This window comes from Dromiciops gliroides, chromosome 2 (assembly GCF_019393635.1).
Source record: "Dromiciops gliroides isolate mDroGli1 chromosome 2, mDroGli1.pri, whole genome shotgun sequence".
Lineage (NCBI taxonomy): Eukaryota > Metazoa > Chordata > Mammalia > Microbiotheria > Microbiotheriidae > Dromiciops > Dromiciops gliroides.
The window spans coordinates 330,975,809-330,999,055 of record NC_057862.1 but is presented as its reverse complement, the minus strand read 5'-3'; the positions used below and the strand labels follow the sequence as shown (position 1 = coordinate 330,999,055).

Sequence of the window (23,247 nt, the reverse complement as noted above, 5' to 3'; positions counted from 1 at the left end):
TATCAAAGCACTCACTGGGTTTTAGTCTCAGTTTTACCACAGACTAGACATGGAATAACTCGTGAACATCTCTTAGGCCCTTTGGTATGAAGATGAAATGAAGATGATAATTTGTTTTTAACGTTTTTATTGAAATCTTTTGTTTTCACATCACCCCCATTTTCCCTCACTATCCCTCCTTACCAATTCCCATGCAGCTGTCCTTTACACCAAAGACTATTTTTTGTTTTTGTTATTTTCTGTTTTTGTTTTTTGTTTTTGCAGGGCAATGAGGGTTAAGTGACTTGCTGAGGGTCACACAGCTAGTACATATCAAGTATCTGAAGTGAAATCTGAACTCGGGTCCTCCTGAATCCAGGGCCAGTGTTTTATTATCCACTGTGACACCTAGCTTCCTCTTTTGTTTTTTTGTTTTTGTTTGTTTTTTAATAAAGACTATTTTTTTAAAAGAAAAGGAAAGGGGCAGCTAGGTGGCACAGAGGATAAAGCACCGGCCCTGCATTCAGGAGTACCTGAGTTCAAATCTGTCCTCAGATACTTGACACTTACTAGCTGTGTGACCCTAGGCAAGTCACTTAACCCCCATTGCCCCGCAAAAAAAAAAAAATGGAAAATAAAATTCAGTATAACAGCCAATGTTGAAAAAGCCTGACATCTCATGTGTGATTCTCAGTCACGGACCTGACTTCTGCAGAGGATGATAAACATTTCATAAAGGCTGAATGGAATGATAGATGTGAAGATGCTAGCATTAGAGAAGGGTTTGCATTTTAGTATCATGGACTGCTCTTCTAGAGAGTGAGTCTCATTATTCACCCTTTATCCCAGAGAGTCACTCAGCTAAACATTTGAAGGAAAACACTGCCAGGAGCCACTAGCTAGGAGGAAGGGGGGGATTGAAATGTTATGATTGCTATCTTCATTTATCTAAAGGGCTCTAGTGTGGAAGTGACTTGAACTTATTCTGAACTTATTATTATTAAAGTCTGAGGAAGGAAGTTACAAAGACACAGATTTCAGCAATTTCAGGCAGCAGATTTCAAACAAATAGAGCCTCCTGAAAATGGAATGGGTGGCTAAGTGAGGTGTGTACCGAACATCTCATCACTGGAGGTGTTCAATGAGGACAAACACTCTTTGGGGATATCATAAAGGGGGATTCATGCTTCTGATCCAGGGGGTAGGACAGGAGACTCTGTGGTCCTAGTGAATTCAGTTCTTTCTACCTGAAGCCTTTTGTAGCCCTTTAAAGTACTACAGAATGCCCCAAGGGCTATAGAGCCGTGCATGCCCTTTGCTCCAGCAATACTGTTGCCAGGTTTATATCCCAAAGACATCCCCCAAAAAGAGAAAAAGACCTATTTGTACACAAATATTTATGGCAGCACTTTTTGTGGTGGCTAAGAACTGGAAATCTAGGGAATGCCCATCAATCGGGGAATGGCTAAACAAGCTGTGGTATATGATGGTGATGGGATATTATTGTGCTACAAGAAATGACAAGCAGGATGACTTCAGAAAGGCCTGGAAAGACTTGTATGAACTGATGTATAGTGAAGTTAGGAGACCCAGGAGAATGCTGTGCACAGAGACAGCAATATTGTTTGATGAAGAACTGTGAATGACTTGACTATTTTCAGAAATACAAAGATCCAAGACAATCCCAAAGGACTATGAAACATACTATCCACCTCTAAAGAAAGAACTGATATTGATGGAACAGACTGAAGCATGCTATTTTTCACTTTCATTCATTTTTTTCTTTTAATCAAGCTTTTTTTTTTTTTTGGCTGGGCATTGAGAGTTAAGTGACTTGCCCAGGGTCACACAGCTAGTAAGTGTCAAGTGTTTGAGGTCAGATTTGAACTGAGGTCCTCCTGAATCCAGGGCTAGTGCTTTATCTACTACGCCACCTAGCTACCCCCAATCAAGCTTTCTTGTACAAAATGACAAATATGATAATGTTTAACATGTATAACCCATATCTGTATATTTGCCGCCTTGGAGATGGGAGAGGGGAGGGTAGGAAAGAGGAATAAAAATTGGAACCCAAAATTATAAATAAAAATGTTTATTGAAAAAAAAGACTATAGATTATGACTAATGTGGAAATGTTTTGCACAACTAAATATGTATAACTTATATTGAATTGCTTGAGTTCTCAAGGCAGGAGGAAGGGAGGAAGATAATTTGGAACACAAAGTTTTAAAAATGGACATTAAAATTCTTTTTACATGTAATTGAGGGAAAATAAAATTCTTTAAAAAAAAAAAGTACTACAGAAATGGGAGCTGTTATTATAACCTGGGCAGCTAGGTGGCACAATGGAGAGAGTGCTGGGCTTGGAATCAGTATGCTCTTCCACCTGAATTCAAATCTAGCCTCGGACAACTTAATAACCCTGTGATCCTGGGAAAGTCACTTAGCCCTATTTTCCTCAGTTTCCCCATCTGTAAAATGAGCTAAAGAGGGAAATAGCAAACTACTCCAGTATCTCTGCCAAGAAATCTCCAAACAGGGTCACAAAAATCAGACACAACTCAACAATTATCTCCCGTCCCTATGGAAGGTCTTTAGTGCTTACCATTCCCTCCTTCAACTAAAGGAGTAGGATTCTTCAACACTGAATGAAGCAGTTTCTTGAATATCTCATGTAAACTCTTTGAGAGCAGCTCCTGTGCTGTTTTTAACTGCTGTGTGCCTATCACACATACTTCACTTCCTTAATACTTCAAGCATCTCTAATTTCCTAGGTGAGGGGGCCACCTCTCAGTCAGGCAATAAGCATTTATTAATCACCTACTATGTGCCAGACACTGTGCAAAGTGCTGGAGACACAAAGAAAAGCACTGTTCCCAAATCCCAGCCTCCTCTATTACTTAATAGAAGACCTTCCAGAGTTACTGTGCGGGAAAAATTCATTCCCTTGCACCAGCCTGGAGATGAGGCTCTGAACTTTGCTAGACTGGGCCTCAGATGGACGGTGCTTCCTGGGAGCCTCCTCTAGCTTGATGAGACTAGCTGGCACTAGCCCTCTGCTGGCTTAGCCTTTGCAAGCCCACTGCTGTATACACCATAAATGCTTGTTAGACATTTGTTGTACTGAATAGAATTAATCCATCAACACACATCCATTGTCTATTTTATATGGGTCAACAAATATTGAATTGATAATTTATGAAATTATGAAGTGGGGGCAGGCACACCCTGTTCTTTGGTATTCTCTGGAAAAGACCACAAATGGCAGCAGAAAACAGGGCAGCAATCACACTTTAATTAAACACAAAAGGTATGGGGGAGGTAAAAAGCCCATAAAAGCAGAAAGTGGCAAGAAGTGGTACAGAGGCAGATTGCAGCATGGGAACAGGGAATGAGACGGTGAAGGGAGGCAGCGAGGGAAAGAGGATGGGGAAGGGGAGAAGTAGAGATTATCACTCTTGTAACCATGGATTAGAGTTGGGAGCACTAAGTAGCATGGACACCCCCACCCCTATGAAGAAGGAGGAATGCCTGGGGTGGTTTGAGGTCTCATTTTTATAGGTTTTTTTTGGGGGGGGAACAAACCTACTCCTATCTGTGCCACCTTGGGGTTAGTTCATTAACACATCCAAATCAGCTGGAAGTTATCTGTAAAACTTTGATGTTTTACTCATCTGGAACTGTGGAGGTCTGGAATTTGTCTGGAACTGACCAGAACCCTGACAGGAGGACCCAGATGGCTTCTGCTGATTCATCACATATGACCAGGATGTGAATTTTGGTTAATATAGGATACTAACAGGGCAGCTAGGTGGTGCAATGGATAGAGCACTGGCCCTGGATTTAGGAAGACCTGAGTTCAAGTCCAGCCTCAGACACTTGACACTTACTAGCTGTGTGACCCTGGGCAAGTCACTTAACCCCCATTGCCCCACCAAATATATATATATATATATATATATATATATATATATATATATATATATATATATATAATGTATGTATATGTATGTGTGTGTATATATATATATATAATGTATGTATATGTATGTGTGTGTGTATATATATATATATATATATATATATATATGAATGATACGATTTGTAAATTACACTCCTTTGATCTTTGGGACTTCCAGCTTCCCTTTTGCAATTTTATTTCCTGCTATTTCCTTTATACTGGTTACTTATAAATTTACTTACTATAGTGACTAGAAGGGGGGAAAGTGGTCAGGAGACCAGAACAAGATACAATTTTAACACATATATCATATGTAATGATGTTGTATATGAGATATAGAAAATAGTGAGTTAGGTGCCCTAAGAGATTCATAGATAGATAGATAGATAGATAGATAGATAGATAGATAGATAGATAGATAGATAGATAGATAGATAGATAGATAGATAGATATAGATATCTATGTATATATTTTTGTATGTATGTATGTATGTATGTATACTAGTACTGTTCCTGCTCTCAGGGAATTTACATTACAGTTGAGGAGACTAGACTTTTTTTTAAAACCAGACCTGTGATTTCATTGCTGTAGGCAGCTCCCAGACCCTTAGGAAGGTGCCCCAGCCAGGGAGAGATAAAGTGACTTACCCACACTCATAGCCAGGAAATGTTAGAACCACATGGGACTTGAACTTGGGTCTTATAAACACTGAGATCAGATACTTTATATGCTCCTCTTGGAATTTCATCTTTAAAATTCAGTTCTTGGCACTTAGCCTTTACACTGATGCTGTACTGAATTTCAACCAATCTAGCAATCAACAAGCATTTTTAGAATAACAGTACAAGGGACTGGACCTTGAATTGTGTGAACTCTCAGGTGAGAAAACTCATTCTGCTGGTGCAGGTCATCTCCTCCTCTGCAACTTATAGTCTTAGAAAGTTACCTGGAGTGGAAATGTGTTGCATTTATAACTTATATTGAATTGCTTGAGTTCTTAAGGTGGGGAGGGAGGCAGGAAGAGACCCTGGAACACAAAGTTTTAAAAATTGATGTGAAAATTTGTTTATACATGTAACTTGGGTGGAAATTCTAAATAAATAGATAGGAGGAAAAAAGAAAGTTACCTGGAGCCTTGAGGGGATTAAATGACTTGCCCACAGTCACACAGTCAGGATGTGTCAAAAGTGGGACTTGAGAGGCAGCTAGGTGGCCCAGTGGATAGAGCACCGGCCCGGGAGTCAGGAGTACCTGAGTTCAAATCTGGCCTCAGACACTTAACACTTACTAGCTGTGTGACTCTGGGCAAGTCACTTAACCCCAACTGCATCACTAAAAAAAAAAAAAAAAAAAAGTGGGACTTGAACCCAGATCTTTTTGGCTTCAAGAGCAGCCATCTATCCACACTTCCAAACGGCTTTACATGCAAGTAAAGAATAGTTCCATTGAATTATACAATAGATGAAACAAGGTAGTATGTGATTAAGAGTCAAATTCCTGGTGTAGGCAATAAATTTAGAGGAGGGAGAGACCACTGGGGGCTGGGAAGAGGAGCAGTTTCAGATAGGTGGGTCCTGAAAGATAGATAGGATTTGGAGAGGGAAGAGGAGACTCAGGGGCATCCCAGCTAGAGAAATAATACAAGCTAAAGGTAGAAGGACAGAGAAAGTAAGATGTGTTTGAGGAACAGACCTCTTCACCCTCCATAAGGCACTAGACCATTTTACTTCACCCCACGTCTTCCTATCCCAGAGCCCCAGGGTTGAGGTAAAGTCCCCATTTTCTGCATGGCTCTGATGAATCTGGCTGGCAGACTTCATCCTTTTTATGTTTCAGCAGACCCATGAACAGGAGTACCACAGCCCATTCCTTGGCATCCCCTGGGACGGGACCGCTGAGACCTGCCGGCTAATCTGTATTCTGTCAGGCTCTGCTGTGCCCTCAAAAGTCAGCCAGCTGTCCTGAGCTTCTTTCTGTTCTTGCTGCCTTTCCTAGAAGGACTCCTCCATTTTTCTTTCTCTGAAACTGTAGGAGAAGAAAAGAAGAGAGGAGAAAAAGTGAGTGGAAAGAAAGAGAGGAAAGAAGAGATGAGGAACAGAGACAGAAAATGAGACAGAAAGAATGAGACAGAGAGACAGATAAAAAGAAATGAGACAAAGACAGAGAGAAAGAGAAAGAGAGAGAGAGAGTAAGGAAAGAAAGGATGGAGGGGGAAAGGAGGAAGAGAGAGAGGAGAGAAAAGAAAGGGGAAAAAGGGAGAGAAAAGGAAGATGGGAAATAATATAAAAGAAAGAGGGAAGAAGGAAGAAGAGATAGGATAAAGAGAAGGGGCAGTCCCTTTTCTCCTTTTCTCACTTTCTAGAGCTGATAGACTCCCAAGGGTCCATAGAAGAACTCTGATAGTGCAACTATGCCAACTAGGTAGACAGAGCAAGAGCTCAGAAGGTCAATGGCCACAAGCAATGCCAGAAGCCCCTCCTGTGATGTAGAAGGATGCCTAGCCCAAGATGTCACTAGACAAAAAAGACAATTGCCCTAACAGAGCTTCCTCATCCAAGGAAATCCAGCCCCACCATTCTCCCCCTACCACCACAGAAACCAGGGGAGAAGAAGAATATTTCTTTTTTTTTTTTTTTAGGTCAGGCAATTGGGGTTAAGTGACTTGCCCAGGGTCACACAGCTAGTAAGTGTTAGGTGTCTGAGGCCGGATTTGAACTCAGGTACTCCTGACTCCAGGGCCGGTGCTTATCCACTGCCCCACCTAGCTGCCCCCAAGAAGAATATTTCTAGACAATATTTGTACTCTATAAAGGAAGAATTCACATTCCTAAATCCCTTCCTAAATGAAGATGCACCAAACTGGTCTTATTGTACAATGCATAACAGAAGACCAGGATCAAGCCTGTAGTTTTCCAACCTCTTCCCCTCTAGGACCCCTGACCTCTTACCCTAATACTAATAGCTAGCATATTAGCTTTAAAGTTTGCAAAACACTTTGCAAAAAATTATCTTCTTCTTTGATCCTCACAACAACCCTGGCAGGGAGTCGCTATTATTATATCCATTTTACAGATGGGGAAACTGAGGCAGGCAGCAGTTAAGAAACTTACCCAGGGTCACACAACTAATAAGCATCTAAGATTGGATTTGAACTCAGGGCTTCACTGACTCAGGTTCAGCCAGCAGCTCAATCTTTCCATTCATGGATTTGGACTAGATTTCAATTGAGCAACAAGCTCCCACAAACAACCCTTGCCCAAACTGTGTTGCTGGTGCAAATCAACAAGTTGTTTGGGGAGAACTAATTTTTTTTTTGTGGTGCAGTAAGGTTTAAGTGACTTGCCCAGGGTCACACAGCTAGTGTCAAGTGTCTGAAGACAGATTTGAACTCAGGTCCTCCTGAATCCAGGGCCAGTGCTTTATCTACTACGCCACCTAGCTGCCTCCAAAGGATACTTTTTTTTGGCAGGGCAATGAGGGTTAAGTGACTTGCCCAGGGTCACACAGCTAGTAAGTGTCAAGTGTCTGAGGTCCCATTTAAACTCAGGTCCTCCTGAATCTAGGGTCAGTGCTTTATCCACTGTGCTACCTAGCTGACCCCTAGGAGGACTAATTTTAATAAGAGACAGAAATTATAAAGCAAAGTTCTACCTTCAAGGATTGGGAGATGGGGGTGTAAGTAGAGGGGGCTCATCATCTTTCTCATCTACTGAAAGGCCTGAGTACCCAACGAGAGTTGCTATAGGAGTTTCTGGAAGGAGAGACCAGGATGAACTGATGGTATTCAGAGAAGACTTCCTAGAAAAAGTGAAACCGACACGTTGGGATCTGGGTAGCTGGAAAGTAGGAGGAAGGATTGCAGAGGAAACATTGAACAACAGTACAGGGTGGAAATGAGCATATGGTATATTCATGAAACTGGGAAGAGGCCTTGGGGAACACTAGCTGTCCAGTCATCCAATTCTTTCTCTCTCATATTCCATTTCTAACAATGTCACATCCACACTCTTGACAAATATCCATGACTTTAACTACCATTTCCATGGAGATGACTCTAAAATCAATTATCTCTGGTCCTGATGTGTTCTATGTACCCTATCCACATCTCCAAGTCACTGTAGGATGCCTATACCTGGATAGCCCACTATCCCCTCAAAATCAACATGTACTAAACTGGACTCTTTACCTGAACATGTGCATAATGGTTAACTCTTTCCCCATGTTTCAACCCTAGGGTTTTCTCAGGCTCTTCTCTATCATTCACTTCTCCTGTCCCTTTGGTTACTAGGTCCTTCCCAATGTTGTTGTTGTCATTTTTTCAGTAGTGTCCGACTCTTTGTGACCCCATTTGGGGTTTTCTTGGCAAAGACACTGGAGTGGTTTGCTTTTCTCCAGCACATTTTACAGATGAGGAACAGGGTTAAGTGACTTGCCCAAGGTCACGTAGCTGGTAAGTACCTGAGGCCACATTAAAACTCAGGAAAATTAGTCTCACTCCAGGCCCAGCATTCTATCTTCTATCTCCCTTGCTGCCCTTTCTGTGAACTTTCTCAAATCCATTTAGGCACCTTGCTTCAGACCTTTGTTGCCACCTGCCTGTGCACAATACCCTTCTTACAGACCTTCCTGTGTAGTGACAGAATGATATGGTGGAAACCAGCACTGGATTTTTTCAGTCAGAGGATCTGGGTTCAGATCTTCCCTATACCACTTATTGTGTGATATTGTGTAAGTCACTTCAACCTCTCCAGGACTCATTGTATTACTCTCCAAAATGAGGGGGTTAGAATTAGATGGTTGTAGGGTTCCCTTCTAGATCTATGAACCTAAGACCTCTTCCCTCTTCTAATCTCTCCTTTATGCTACTTCCAGAATAATCTTTTTCAAAAATCATAAGCTTAGGGGCAGCTAGGTGGAGCAGTGGATAGAGCACCGGCCCTGGAGTCAGGAGTACCTGAGTTCAAATCCAGCCTCAGACACTTAACACTTACTAGCTGTGTGACCCTGGGCAAGTCACTTGACCCCAGTTGCCTCACTAAAAACAAAAAAACAAAAAAACATAAGCTTGGTTATTTTATTTCCTCAGCACAAAAATCTCTGTGGCTCTCTGTTGCCTCCTTAGTAATTAATGTTCAGACTTCTTTGCCTGGCATTGAAGGCCTTACACAATTAGGCATCATCATCTTCCATATTACTCTCCTCCATGGACTCCATGCTCCAGGAAAACAGAATGACATTTTGCCCCTTGAACAAGCAAGCTTGTTCCCACCTCTGTGCCTTTTCTCTGTCTTCCTTTCCCACCTTTGTTGAATTGTTACACATTCTTTAAGGCCCAAATCATATATTGCTTCACCAGGGAAACCTTCCTTGATCCCTCAGTTATTTGTGATCTTCTCCTTTAAATTTTAGTATACTTATGTCATATAGTTTATTAGTTATCTGTATTGCCAACTACTAGACCACAAGCTTCCTGAGGGTAGAGACTGCCTTATCTAAACTTGGAATCTCCACTATGGCCTGTCACAGCCCTCTGTACACAGTAGGTTTTTTCACAAATATTTAAAAAATTTGATCTAATACTTTTTCCTGGGCTCAGCACAGCACAGCATAAGAGAAACATAAGAAAGAATCTTTGTCCCCAAGGAGTCTATAATCTGCTGAAGCAACTCCTAATAGATGCCATGTACAAAATATTTTACAAAGCACTGTTTCTCATATCATCTTCACCACTACCATTATTTCATTACAACCCATTGTACGAATTTGAAAACAGGCTCAGGGGGGTTAAAAGTGATATGTCTGCCTTCAGACAACTCTGGTGCGAAAATAGGACTATCACCCATGTCTTCTTATAAGTCCAACGTTCTTTCTGTTATATCAAAAGGAATAATAAGGTTTCACATGAAAAGGAGACAAATAAATAGATGAATGACAAATCATAAGACAGACAAATCAAGGTACATAGCAAAAATGAAGAGATAGATAAATAGACTGAGTAATGAGGAGAAAGACAGCTACAGGAAGATACAAAAAGCAAAAATTACGATTTGCTCAGGATGCATCCACCACCTTGGCTCTCTGCAGGCAACAGAAATAATGGTGATGTTGCAACCCAGCTGCCCTCTAGTGGGGGTGCTTAGAAACTGCCACTTAGGCAGAGGTCTCCTAGGCAGAGACCTCTTTGAGACAACTGATGGCAAGTTCTAGTGGGTGTGTCCCCAGTTTCATCAGAATGCAGGATTTAGACCTTAGAAATCCTCTCAAACTCCTCTCTTGGTCATTTAAAGCTCTTCCCGACCGGACTCCCACTTACTTCCCCTGCATGCCCTGGAATGTCTTCTAAAGATCTCCCATGCCTGCAATGTCCTCCCTTCTTACCTCTACCTTTTAAAATCATTTGTTTCCTTCAAAGCTTAGTTCATGCCCACATCTACAGAAGATGCCTTTGCTGATCTCCCTTCTCCAATCACTTTGTTTTTATTTTGAATATATTTTGGGTAAGGGAAGGGGGGGAGGGTGGGAATCTGATCCATGACAGGCCAAGTCATTGGCCACTTCCAGAAACAGGTTTACCCAGCTGGTGTCCCCCCAATCCTCCTGGGCCCATTCCTACCCTACATTTACATTTGTTTACTTTCATAGGTGTGTACCATCTCCCCAATAGAATCAATCAACAAACAGTAATTAAGCCTTTATATAGTGGGAGGCACTGAGCTAGGGTTACACTGTTTCATTTTTGGTTTTGGTTTTTTGTTTTTGTTTTTAGTGAGGCAATTGGGGTTAAGTGACTTGCCCAGGGTCACACAGCTAGTAAGTGTTAAGTGTCTGAGGCTGCATTTGAACTCAGGTCCTCCTGACTCCAGGGCCGGTGCTCTATCCACTGAGCCATCTAGCTGCCCCCACTGTTTCGTTTTTGTTTTCCTAGCCAGATACATAGTAGGGAGCTAAAATCAATGTTTAGTAATTCTCTGATCTAGTCAGATACTTTCACCTTATAAATGAGGAAACTAAGTCCCATGGGTAGTAAGTAACAAAATTGCAGTTCAAACCCAAATCTATTCCAAGACTTCAAATCCACCGACCTTTTCACTAGAGGATAAGGGGGCCTCCCTATTATATCATGTTTTGTTTCAGTGAATGTGTTGTGCCTTGTTCCTGCTATATCTTTTGGGGGGGGGTGTTTTTCCCACCAGAGCGATGAGGGTTAAGTGACTTACCCAGGGTCACACAGCTAGTAAGTGTCAAGTGTCTGAGGCTATATTTGAACTCACGTCCTCCTGAATCCAGGGCCAATGCTTTATCCACTGCGGCGACCTAGCTGTATCTTTACAGTGCCTATTCTAGGAGCATCCTGTCTAGGAGGACAGGAAGCTGGTGGCAAAGTGGATACAGGTATCCCTTCCACATCAAGGGGCTTAGGAGTATGGCATCCCCTCAATCTGGAAAATCCAGGTAAAATATTTTGGTCCTCTTTTCATACCAGAGAAGAAGTCTGAATTTCTTCTATTTCTTTTATGAGGTATAAATACCTAAGGTACTGTAAGTACCTTATTGTAAAATTTAGGTTAAGTATTTGGTTATAGGCTATGTATGTGTGGGTCAATGTTAAGTAAAAATACTTTTTCTGCATCATCTGCTGGCCTTTGAGTGTCCTTCCTCAAAACTCCCCCCAAAATGACCATTTACTTTCTTATGCCTACTTGCAATATTGTGAAACTGTGATGGGGAAAGTTGAGATATGGAAGAAATAACTGTAGAATGCTGTACCTGGAGTCAGGAAGACCTGACTTGAAATTTGAACTTAGACAATTACTAGCTCTGGGATCCAAGGCAAATCACTTAACTTCTTTCTACCTCTGTTTCCTCATCTGTAAAATGGGGTTACTAACTGTGATAAAATAATGGGATTTAGCAGATACTCAAAGGCCCACCTGGAGATTAATCTAAACTGATTGAATTAAGTGAGAGTGATTGACTGCTGATTAGCCTACTTCAAGTTAACTAGATTGTAATCACACCTGGCTAGTCCTTAAGAAGGTATTGTTCTCAAAAAAAAAAAGAAAGAAAGAAAAAAGAAGGTATTGTTCTCAGAAGCTAGACTTTGAACTTAACTTGAGACCACCTTCAAGTCCAGTGACCAATGGATTTGGAAGACAGCTTGAAGCAGTGTGTAAGGACCACCCATGCTCCAGACCTATAAAAAGCTTCCACAATCAGTTTGCTGGAGAGTTCATGATTGAAGCAGGCTCATGGTGGAGAACTTGAGGAAGAACCAGACCAGGCCTTTTCTTAACTTTCTGAACTCTATGTGAATACCTGTATGCTTTAATAAATGTTTAATGCCCAAAGACTGGTGCTAAAGCTTCTAATTTAAGGCGACCACAGATTTAGATTTTAAACAACACATAACAAAAACAAAACCTCCCAGGGTTGTTGCAAAGATCAAATGAGCTAATATTTCTAAAACACTCAGCAAGTTGCCTGGCACATAGTAGGTTCTATATACATGTTTATTCTATCACCCCCTTACCCAAGAGGGACATGACCATGACTCCTCTGTTTACAAACCTTCTATGGCTCATTTCCTAGGAAATTAAATATAAATTCCTGTCTCTGACATTCATATTAGTTAAGTTCAGTCATTTTTCAATCACATCTGACTCTTCATGACCCATTTGAGGTATCCTTGGCAAAGATACTGAAATGGTTTGCCATTTCCTTCTCCAGCACATTTGACAGATGAGGAAACTGAGGCAATCATGCATTTTATTTTATGCATTTAAAAACCTTATTCTGAGGCTTCATCAGACTATCAAAGGAGTGCATGACTCAGAAAAGGTTAGGAACCTCTGGCTTACTTAGCTACTCTCAGCAGTGATCCAAGACAATTCCAAAGGACTCATGATAAAAAAATGCTATCTACCTCCAAAAAAGGAACTGATGGAGTCTGAATGCAGATCAGAACATACTATGATTTTTTCACTTTCTTATTTTTTGTGGTGATTTTTTTTTTGGTCTGTTTCTTCTTCTTTTTTTCTTTTCTTTTTTCCCTTTTTTTTTTTTTTGGTGAGGCAATTAGGGTTAAGTGACTTGCCCAGGGTCACACAGTTAGTAAGTATCAAGCATCTGAGGCCAGATTTGAACTCAGTTCCTCCTGAATCCAGGGCTGGTGCTTTTAGCCACTGTACCACCTAGCTGCCCCTGGTTCTTCTTTTACAACATGACTAATATAAAACTATGTTTTACATAATTGCATACATATAACCTATATTAAATTTCTTACTGCCTTAGGGAGGGAAGAGGTGAGGAAAGGGGAAGAAAATTTAGAATTCAAAATTTTTTTGAATGTTAAAAATGTATTTAAATGTAATTGGGGGAAAAAGAAAATATTATTTTTTAATTTTTTTTGTTTGGTTGGTTTTTTTTTGCAGGGCAATGGGGTTAAGTGACTTGCCCAGGGTCACACAGCTAGTAAGTGTCAAGTGTCTGAGGCTGGATTTGAACTCAGGTACTCCTGAATCCAGGGCCGGTGCTTTATCCACTGTGCCACCTAGCTGCCCCCGAAAATATTATTTTTTTAAAGCAACTTCTGTCTTAGTGGGTTTCCTAGGGGCTCTGAGAGATTAAGTGACTTGCCCAGAGTCACACAGCTTCCCCAACTCCAACTATATGACCTACATTCTGATATTCCTCATCCACAAAAACTCAGATTCCTGCTCAGGGACTTGGGTTCTGACAGGTATTTTGTTTTGTTTTGTTTTACCTTTTCTTGCTCCAAACCAGGCCACTAGGCCTCTGTGCCCCTTCCCAAACACTATGCCCCTTTTCAAATATGTCTATACTACACCCACTGTGCATGTGCACTCCCCCATTTTTCCAACTCTTAACTCCCCTATATATACTGTGCTGCATCATTAGAATGATCCTCAAGGGCAGAAACTATTTTGGCTTCCTTGCATTTGCATCCCCAGTATTTAAATACAGTGCCTGCACATAGCAAGTGCTTAAGAAACATTTTTTTTTCTTGTTTTTATTACTTTTTCTCCAATTAACAAGCATTTTCTCTTTCCTTTCTGCTTACCCCAATCACCAGGGGGAAAGAAGAAAAACAAAACTCTTAACAAATATGCGTGGTCAAGCAAACCAAATTCCCACATTGGCCACATTCAAAAAAAGTGTGTCTCATTTTGTCTATTTAGTTCATCACTTCACATTCAGGAGCTGGTTTATTTGCTTCATCATCTGTCTTCTGGAATCATAGGCAATGAATTGATCAGAGCTATCAAATCTTTCAAAGTTGTTTATTTTTATGATGTTGTTATAGTATAAATTGTTCTCTTGGTTATACTCACTTCATTCTGCATCATTTCATACAGCTCTTCCTAAGTTTCTCTGAAACTATTCCCTTGAGGGAGGGGAAGAAAGAAGGGAAGAAGTATTTATAAAGTAGCTACTATGTGCCAGCTACCATGTTAAGAGCTTTACAAATATTATTTTACCCTCCCAACAATCCTGAGAGATAAATGCTATTATTATCCACATTTTATAAGTGAGGAAACTGAGGCAAAGATTAAGTGACTTACCCTGGGTCACACAGCCAGTAAATATCTGAGGCCAGATTTGAAATCATTTCTTCCTAACTACAGGCCCAGTGATCTACCCACTAGCTTAGCCTCAATATGACACAAGAGTGTGCTACATTTAAAAATGCTGATTTAATCATTCATTTCTGTGTCAGAGTCAAAACTTGAATCCATATCTTTTTTACTTTGAAGATAGCTCTCTATCTACATACCATCAAAGGTTTAAGTCCTGTCTCTGATACAGAAATGAGAGCATAAAGAATGAATACATGGGGCAGCTAGATGGTACAGTGGATAGAGCATCGGCTCTGGATTCAGGAGGACCTGAGTTCAAATCTGGCCTCAGACACTTAACACTTACTAGCTGTGTGACCCTGGGCAAGTCACTTAACCCCAATTGCCTCACTAAAAAAACAAAAAACAAAGAATGAATACATATGAGGAATGAAACAATTTCTATTCTAGATGAGCTTACATTCTGACATGAGAGACAAGTTTATATAAAAATATCTACAACAGAGGGGTCAAACTCAAGTAGAAATGCAGGATCCCAGGGGGGCAGCTAGGTGGCACAGTGGATAGTGCACCGACCCTGGAGTCAGGAGTACCTGAGTTCAAATCCGGCCTCAGACACTTAACACTTACTAGCTGTGTGAACCTGGGCAAGTCACTTAGCCCCAATTGCCTCACTAAAAAAAAAGAAAGAAAGGAAAAAAAAAAGAAATGCAAGATCCCTGCTGGTATATATTGACTTTAAAAACCACAAATCAGGGCAGTTAGGTGGCGCAGTGGATAGAGTACCCGGTAGAGCACCGGCCCTGGAGTCAGGAGGACCTGAGTTCAAATCCAGCCCCAGACACTTAACACTTACTAGCTGGGTAAGTCACTTAACCCCAATTGCCTCACCAAAAAACAACAACAACAACAAACCCTCACGGATCAACATTATCTATGCTTTATTGTATTTTTATTTATTTTGTTAAATGATCAATGATTTGCCATCACAAATGCAGTAGATAGGTTGAGAAAGTTTGGGACCCAGAAAAGACCAGATTTGACAATGAATAAATAATTAGCAACTTTGGAGACTAGGCTGCTAAGTGAATAGAGCTCTGGGCCTGGAGTCAGGAAAACTGGAATTCAAATCTGACACCAGACACTCACTAGCTAGCCTAGGCAAATCACTTAACCCTGCTTGCCTCAGTTTCCGCATCTGTCAAATGTGCAGGAGAAGGAAATGGCAAACCATGTCAGTATCTTTGTCAAGAAAACCCCAAATAGGGTCACAAAGAGTCTATCACAGCTAGAATGACTGAACAACAACAATTCAGAGAAAATAGTTTCAGTTGTATGATGAAGCAGGAAGCAGGACATATACCACCAGAAGACACACAATGATAAAATAATTAATTCCCTGGACTAATGGAAGAGTATTATTAATAGTAATAATGTTGGGGGGCAGCTAGGTGGTGCAGTGGATAAAGCACCAGCCCTGGAGTCAGGAGGACCTGAGTTCAAATCTGGCCTCAGACATTTAACACTTACTAGCTGTGTGACCCTAGGCAAGTCACTTAACCCCAATTGCCTCACCAAAAAAAAAAAATAATAATAATGTTGGGGGGCAGCTAGGTGGTGCAGTGGATAAAGCACCCACCCTGGGGGTCAGGAGTACCTAAATTCAAATCTGGCCTCAAACACTTAACACTTACTAGCTGTGTGACCCTGGGCAAGTCACTTAACCCCCCTTGCCTCACTAAAAAAAAAATAGTAATAATGCTAAACCTTTAGAAGTTATATAAATGTTCATCACTATTATGTAAATCTGATGGTACAATTTGGGGGGGGGTAAATGAGGGTTAAATGACTTGCCCAGGATCACACAGCTTAAAAGTGTCAAGTGTCTGAGGCCAAATTTGAACTTAGGTCCTCTTGAACTCACAGTCAGTGGTTTATCCACTGTGCCACCTAGCTGCCCCAATAGTACCAATTTAAGATAGAATTTTGGAAAATTACCTCTCTTGGTGTCTATCAGTTGTAGAATAGCTGAACAAGACATGGTATATATAAATGAGATGGAATCCTATTGTGCTATAAAGATTATGAAAGGGATGTTTTCAGAGAAATGTCAAGATTTCTGTGAACTGATACAGGATGAAATGAGAAAAATCAGGAAAATGGTGTATGTCATAATGACAATATTACAAAAACGACTAAATCTGAAAGATTTAAGAACTCTGAGCAACACAGTGACCAACCATATGTCCAGAAGATTCATGATGAAACAGGCTACCCATCTCAAGATAGAAAAACAATGGACCCAGAATGCAGACTGGACACATCTTTTTGATACAACTAGGGTGGAAATTTGGTTTTGCTTGACCATATAGGTTTGTAACAAGGATTTTTTTCCTTACTTTCTCAATGGGGGTAGGGATTGGGGGGTCAGAGGCAGAAGGAAGAAAATGAGTATCATCTTGAAAATAAAATACATTTAATTTTTTAAAAGGCTCCCGCCCCCCCCCAACTTTTGATATCTGAGGGATATATTATTAAAGACCTAGGGAAGTAGATAGAACTGGCAGCCTGAGTTAAGAAAATGTGAGAGGGGCAGCCAGGTGGCACAGTGGATAGAGCACTGGCCCTGGAGTCAGGAGGAGCTGGGTTCAAATCCAGCCTCAGACACTTAACATTTACTAGCTGTGTGACCCTAGGCAAGTCACTTAACCCCAATTGCCTCACCAAAAAACCAAACAACACATTATCTACATCCTTTTAAAAAGAAAAGAAAATGTGATAGATGGCATTAGGGGTCATTCATAATTTCAGCTCAGCTAATTAATTGAGAGAAGAGGAAATTAGTAAGGAGGAGGGTGTCAATTTTAAATCATGTTGAGGCTTGGCCATGGTAGGTGTGGCCCCAAATAGGCAGATACTTGAATACTCAGGGCAGTGAGGACTGAGGAACAGCCAGGACTTCTGGTCCCTTCCTGACCTAGATAGGAGGTATCATCTCTCCTATCTGAGAGATAGGAGAGCATCACCCTCAGCTTCCTGAGATGTCTCCCTTCTTGAGCCAGGATGAGTCAACCTCCTATTATTTTTAGAAAGTCATTTTAGTTTTACAAAATCTTTAATGGTTTGAAAATAAGGTATGTGGGGGGCAGCTAGGTGGTGCAGTGGATAAAGCACTGGCCCTGGATTCAGGAAGACCTGAGTTCAAATCCAGCCTCAGACACTTGACACTTACTAGCTGTGTGACCCTGGGCAAGTCACTTAACCCTCATTGCCCTGCAAAAAATGAAAAATAAGGGGTGTGTGTGTGTGTGTGTGTGTGTGTGTGTGTGTGTGTGTGTGTGTGTGTGTGTGAAGGAAGGGGAATAGAAAGAGCCCTAAAGCTGAGGCCCCTAGGAAGGGCAGCGGCAGGGGAAACAGCAGAAGATCCAGCCACTACTGGATCTCTACCTTCTCTTCAGGCCCGAAGGCAGATATTAACATGAGGACAGATTGAGACAGGTAAGGGCCAGGCAGCCCTTATATCAGACCATGCATCTGATAACTACCCAGTGCATGCCCTTAAGGCTGAGAGAGTGAAGAGTAGAGCTGTGCCCACTACCTGTATTTTAAAAAGCTTCCAAGTCTTGTTTCAATGCTTCTTTGTTGTAGCACTGGACATCCCAGTCTAACTCCTGTAGTGTTTGATGCCACTTCCACATAAGCAAGGGACTTCCCTCATTGGGTAGGGACACCTCAAGTACTGAGTCATATAGGTCTAAATGTAGCTGTCCTAGTAATTCAAAGCAGGGAATGTTGTACAGGCCAGCTGGGGTGAGATAGCTCAAAACTTCAAGATTTCATATACCCCAAAGCAAGTATACCAGACATCATGGGACCTCATCATTCATATAGGTGATGGTGGAGGAAGCCAGGCAGAGGTAGCCTCTAATTCTGGGAAACCAGGCCCCAGGCTATCACATGCCTTCCCATTTGGGGTGGGGGGAACCAGGTTCAACATCTATAGTATCTGGATCTGAGGACAACCAACCTGCCATGCCTTAATGTGCAGCTAAGTGTACTACATGTTGGGCTTTATCCCTGTGCTCATCTCTAAGAGTTGGAGCTGGGGGAGGAGGGCAGCAGCCACTGGACAGTAAGAATATGACTAGAAGTCATTTGGTTACTATGTCAGCCATAGCCACCAGGGCCGTGTGCCTTCAGTGTCCAGAATGCCACGCACTGCTGGGGACTGCACCTGGGAGCCAGTGCCATTTGAGGCTGTCCAGCCTGAGTCAGAGCCTGGGCATAGTAACCCAGACCTCTGCTGTCCCAGGCTGACAGTGGGAAAACGGCGGAGATGGGAAGGGAGGACAGGATCCACTGATAGCTTTCAGCACCAGAAGTCCACAATCCTTCCGGTGGTAAAGAGAGAGCTCCTCAAGTAATGAAAACCTGTTGGACCCCAGCCCCTCCAGAGAACTGAGAATCTTCTCTGCCTTTTATGGGTGACACTCTGGGGAGGAAGCCCAAGGTGGGGCCAGAGACAACTTTTGCTACAGGATGAGAGTGGGAGGCAGCAAAGAAAGGACATCATCCCACCAGAGGCCACTAACATTTAAAATGGAAGATTCAAACCAGAATCTCCAGAGACCCTGAAGTAGAACCATCCTTAGGGAGAGACTGCTTCCTCTGTCCGGAACTGAGCTCTGAACTGTGTGTGGTCTTCCTCAGTGTAGCTGGGGAAACTGGTGAATCTTAGTGATACGCTGAGCTAGCTTCCTAAGATGACAAGCATCTAGAAAATGTGAAGCCCACCAAGATCCTATCCTGATGCCCCATTATGGTACGGGAGTGATCCTGGATTCTCAAAGTGCCCTGACAGATTTGACCAAACTGAAAAAGCCTGGAGGAAGGGACCATTATTAATTAAAGCCTGCTGTCAAAGGATCAGCCTTACTAAGTACAGAGGTTGTTCCTTCCCAGGTTGGCTAAATTTTTTGGCTATAGTAACTCTTAGATTTATAGAATACCCATAATAATGAAATCATGGATCCCTGAACTATTTAAGTATGTATTTACAGAATTATGATTTATTCCATATTCCTTCCTATTTTAAAAAATTTTTAATGTTTATATTTTATATTTCCAGAATCATTTTCATATGTATCAAGTAGGACGGAGCTTGGTCTAGTAGATAGAATGTTGGAACTGGAGTCAAGAAAACCTGAATTGAAATTCTTCCTCAAGGGGCAGCTAGGTGGCGCAGTGGATAAAGCACCAGCCCTGGATTCAGAAGAACCTCAGACACTTGAGACTTATTAACTGTGTGACCCTGGGCAAGTCACTTAACCCTCATTGCCCTGCCCAAAAAAAAAAAATTCTTCCTCAAATATTTGCTTGCTATGTGATCCTGAGCAAATGACTTAACTTCTCTCAACCTCAGTTTCCTCTTCTGCAAATGGAGTTAATAATAGCCCCTACCCCCCTACCTCACAGGGTTGTTGTGGGTATCAAATGAGATAATAATTGTAAAGCACTTAGAAAACTCATATATATATATGTATATATATATATATACATATATACATATATATATATACGCTAGCTGTTATTATTATTATTATTATATTATCTCATTGTATTCTTTGGGGGTTGAGAAGGTAGGAAGGGAAAATACGTTCTAATAAGTAGAAAAGTCCACATCTGGGATTCCACTGCCACAATTGCACAGCAAAAAGGGAAAAGTAGAAAGAGCACTGGATTTGTAATCAGGGCACCTTGATTCAGATCCCTGTACTGTTGCTTATGAGCCATGTAACTTTGGGCCATAGTCTTTGCCTCTCTAGACCTGCTTCTTTATTCATAACAAGAGTGAGTTGGACTAGTCAGCTTCTAAAATTCTTTCAACTCTGACTCCTATAGAAACCTAATCAGAATTGTCTCTTTTGGATCAGCCTCATGGTCCCTCCATCCTGGGGGAAATATTAAGAAAAAAATGACTTGTGAAACAGTGGGGTTCCTTCCCCTAATGGTAACCTCAAAAATACCCTCCCCACCTCCCTCAAACATTCTTGCCTCCCTTAATAACCCATTCTGTAAATGTCCTTTGAAATTTATCCAAACCTTAGGGGCAGCTAGGTGGTTCAGTGGATAAATCAGCCTGGATCATCAGCCCTGGATTCAGGAGGACCTGAGTTCTAATTTGACCTCAAACACTTGACACTTACTAGCTGTGTGACCCTGGACAAGTCACTTAACCCTCATTGCCCTGCCCCCCTCAAAAAAATTATCTAAACCTTTCACGAAACTGCATCATTTCAGCTCGTGACACTCCTCACATTTATCAGCACGTGTTCCATCATTCTCACTACTTTTCCTATGTAAAGAGCCATGGCCCAGAGTAGGGTGCCCCATTCCCACCAATGGCTCTGACTAAACTCAGGCAGAACGTTCAGTCAGGGGGATCTTGACCCTAAAGGGAGGGAATCAGGCTTTTTGCCCTCTTGCTCTCTGGCTCATTATTCCTTTGCCTATAGTAATTCCAGGCAACCTCCATAAACAAAACTTAGCTCATGTGTAAGGCCTTCCCAGAAATAATTAACAGAGTCCCTTCTAAAAAAGCGATTCAACATACAAAGTATTAGAGAACAAATATAGAACTATTTATTTCTTCCACCTCAAGAGAAATGCTAGCACAAAAGATTCGTTTCAATGCCCTGGCAAAATATTTAAAACATCAAAAAGTAATCCATCACTTCTATTCTCTCCTGGGAGGTAAAACCTCCATGGAGACTTGCAGAACTACTAAACAGATACTTCATTTTCTTCTCTAATCTGCACCATCTTCACAATGTCTAGATTTTCTAGCAAGCCAAGGCATGACCGGGTCTTTCTTAGTTCTTTTGTATTCTCTGAGATGTTGTGTTAGAAATCTCTTTCCCCTGGAAAGCTAACACTCAGACTCAGGAGTGCCCAAACTCTGGACTCATGAGGTTTCCCCGAAGACTAGAACTATCCATCTTGAGGTTGCTATTTGGCGGGGCAGTTAGGTGGCACAGTGGATAAAGCACTGGCCCTGGATTCAGGAGGACCTGAGTTCAAATCAGACCTCAGACACTTGACACTTACTAACTGTGTGACCCTGGGCAAGTCACTTAACCCTCATCACCCTGCCAAAAAGAAAAAAGAAAAAAAAAAAAGGGAGATTGCTATTTGGTTTCCTGTGCTTAGGGGAAAAAACACAGGGCAGAAGAAGCAGTCAGAGAGAGTTCAGGCTCAAGTGGGTAAGAATGCCTTTTCATTCTCATGTAAATAGAGTTGTCATTGATGCTGGGGGAGGGATTCAAGGAGGGAAGAATTAGCTGGAAGAGATCTACTAGCCCCTTTGTCGGAAGGTGGAGGGGGAGGCTACTTGAGCCCCAGTTGACACATTCTAAAAGAGAAAATAGGAGTAATTTCTTCTTTTAAAGCAGGGGTTCCCAACCCAGAGTTTGTGTATCTCCAGGAGGGTGTGGGAAGCTTGTCCAGGGGGTATAAGGAAGATTTTACATTATCATATTGGAATATTCCCAAAGTAGTATATGAAATGTGCAATTAATGAAAAATGTGCAGATTTTATACATTTATAAACATTTAACAACTTTATGATGCAAAAATGTTATGAATCAAATACAAGTTTTTGTGTGAAATCAATGTTATTTTATTTATATTCCTATGTATGGTAAATGCCAGAATTTTTTTGATGTTAAATAGTGGAGTATGAGAAGCTTTTGCTAAAGGCAAAGAGTTATGGGGATCAAAAAAGTTTGGGAATCCCAGTTTTAAAGCTTACTGAGATTCTCTCAGCCATCAATCATCTTTTTTTTTTTTTGCTTTGCTTTGTTTTGTTTTGTTTTGTTTAGGTTTTTTGGCTGGGCAATGAGGATTAAGTGACTTGCCCAGGGTCACACAGCTAATAAGTGTCAAGTGTCTGAGGTTGGATTTGAATTCAGGTCCTCCTGAATCCAGGGCTGGTGCTTTATCCACTGCACCACCTAGCTGCCCCCCCATCAATCATCTTTTTTTTTTTTTTTTTTGCAGGGCAATGAGGGTTAAGTGACTTGCTCAGGGTCACACAGCTAGTAAGTGTCAAGTGTCTGAGGCTGGATTTGAACTCAGGTCTTCCTAAATCCAGGACCAGTGCTTTATCCACTGTACCACCTATCAGTCTTCTTTGACACAGTCCCAGCCACAAAGCCACAGCCTTTGACACAGTGGCAGAGACCATGAGCTTCTAGTTGGGCACACCCTTTAGCAGTAGACCAGAGCATGGGTCCATCCCCTTGAAGCCAGAGCACTGGCCCCAGGAACTGCCCCCCCCCAAAAAAAAATCTCCCCCCCACCTTACACTTAACCTTCTGAGTCTGCTTTTCTTTATCAGTAAAATGGGGAGAATACTAGAGTTGCCTGTACAGGTGCCTAGCTCACAGGGTTGTTGTAAGGCTTAAAAGGGATAATTAACATAATGGGCTCAGGAATTGTTAAAAGTCAGATGTGATGGGGTCAGCTAGGTGGCTTAGTAGATAAAGCACCGGCCCTGGAGTCAGGAGGACCTGAGTTCAAATCCAACCTCAGACACTTGACACTAGCTGTGTGACCCTGGGCAAGTCACTTAACCCCAATTGCCTTAAATATCTGGGACCATCTCCAGTTATCCTGATATATATCTTGCCACTGGACCCAGTTGGTTC

General features: G+C 41.6%; 1 pseudogene; it reads right to left on the bottom strand.

The window, feature by feature from the left end:
• Nucleotides 1-18,060: 18,060 nt before the first annotated feature.
• LOC122738827 lies at nucleotides 18,061-19,099 on the bottom strand (annotated as a pseudogene).
• Between the last annotated feature and the right edge of the window lie 4,148 nt (nucleotides 19,100-23,247).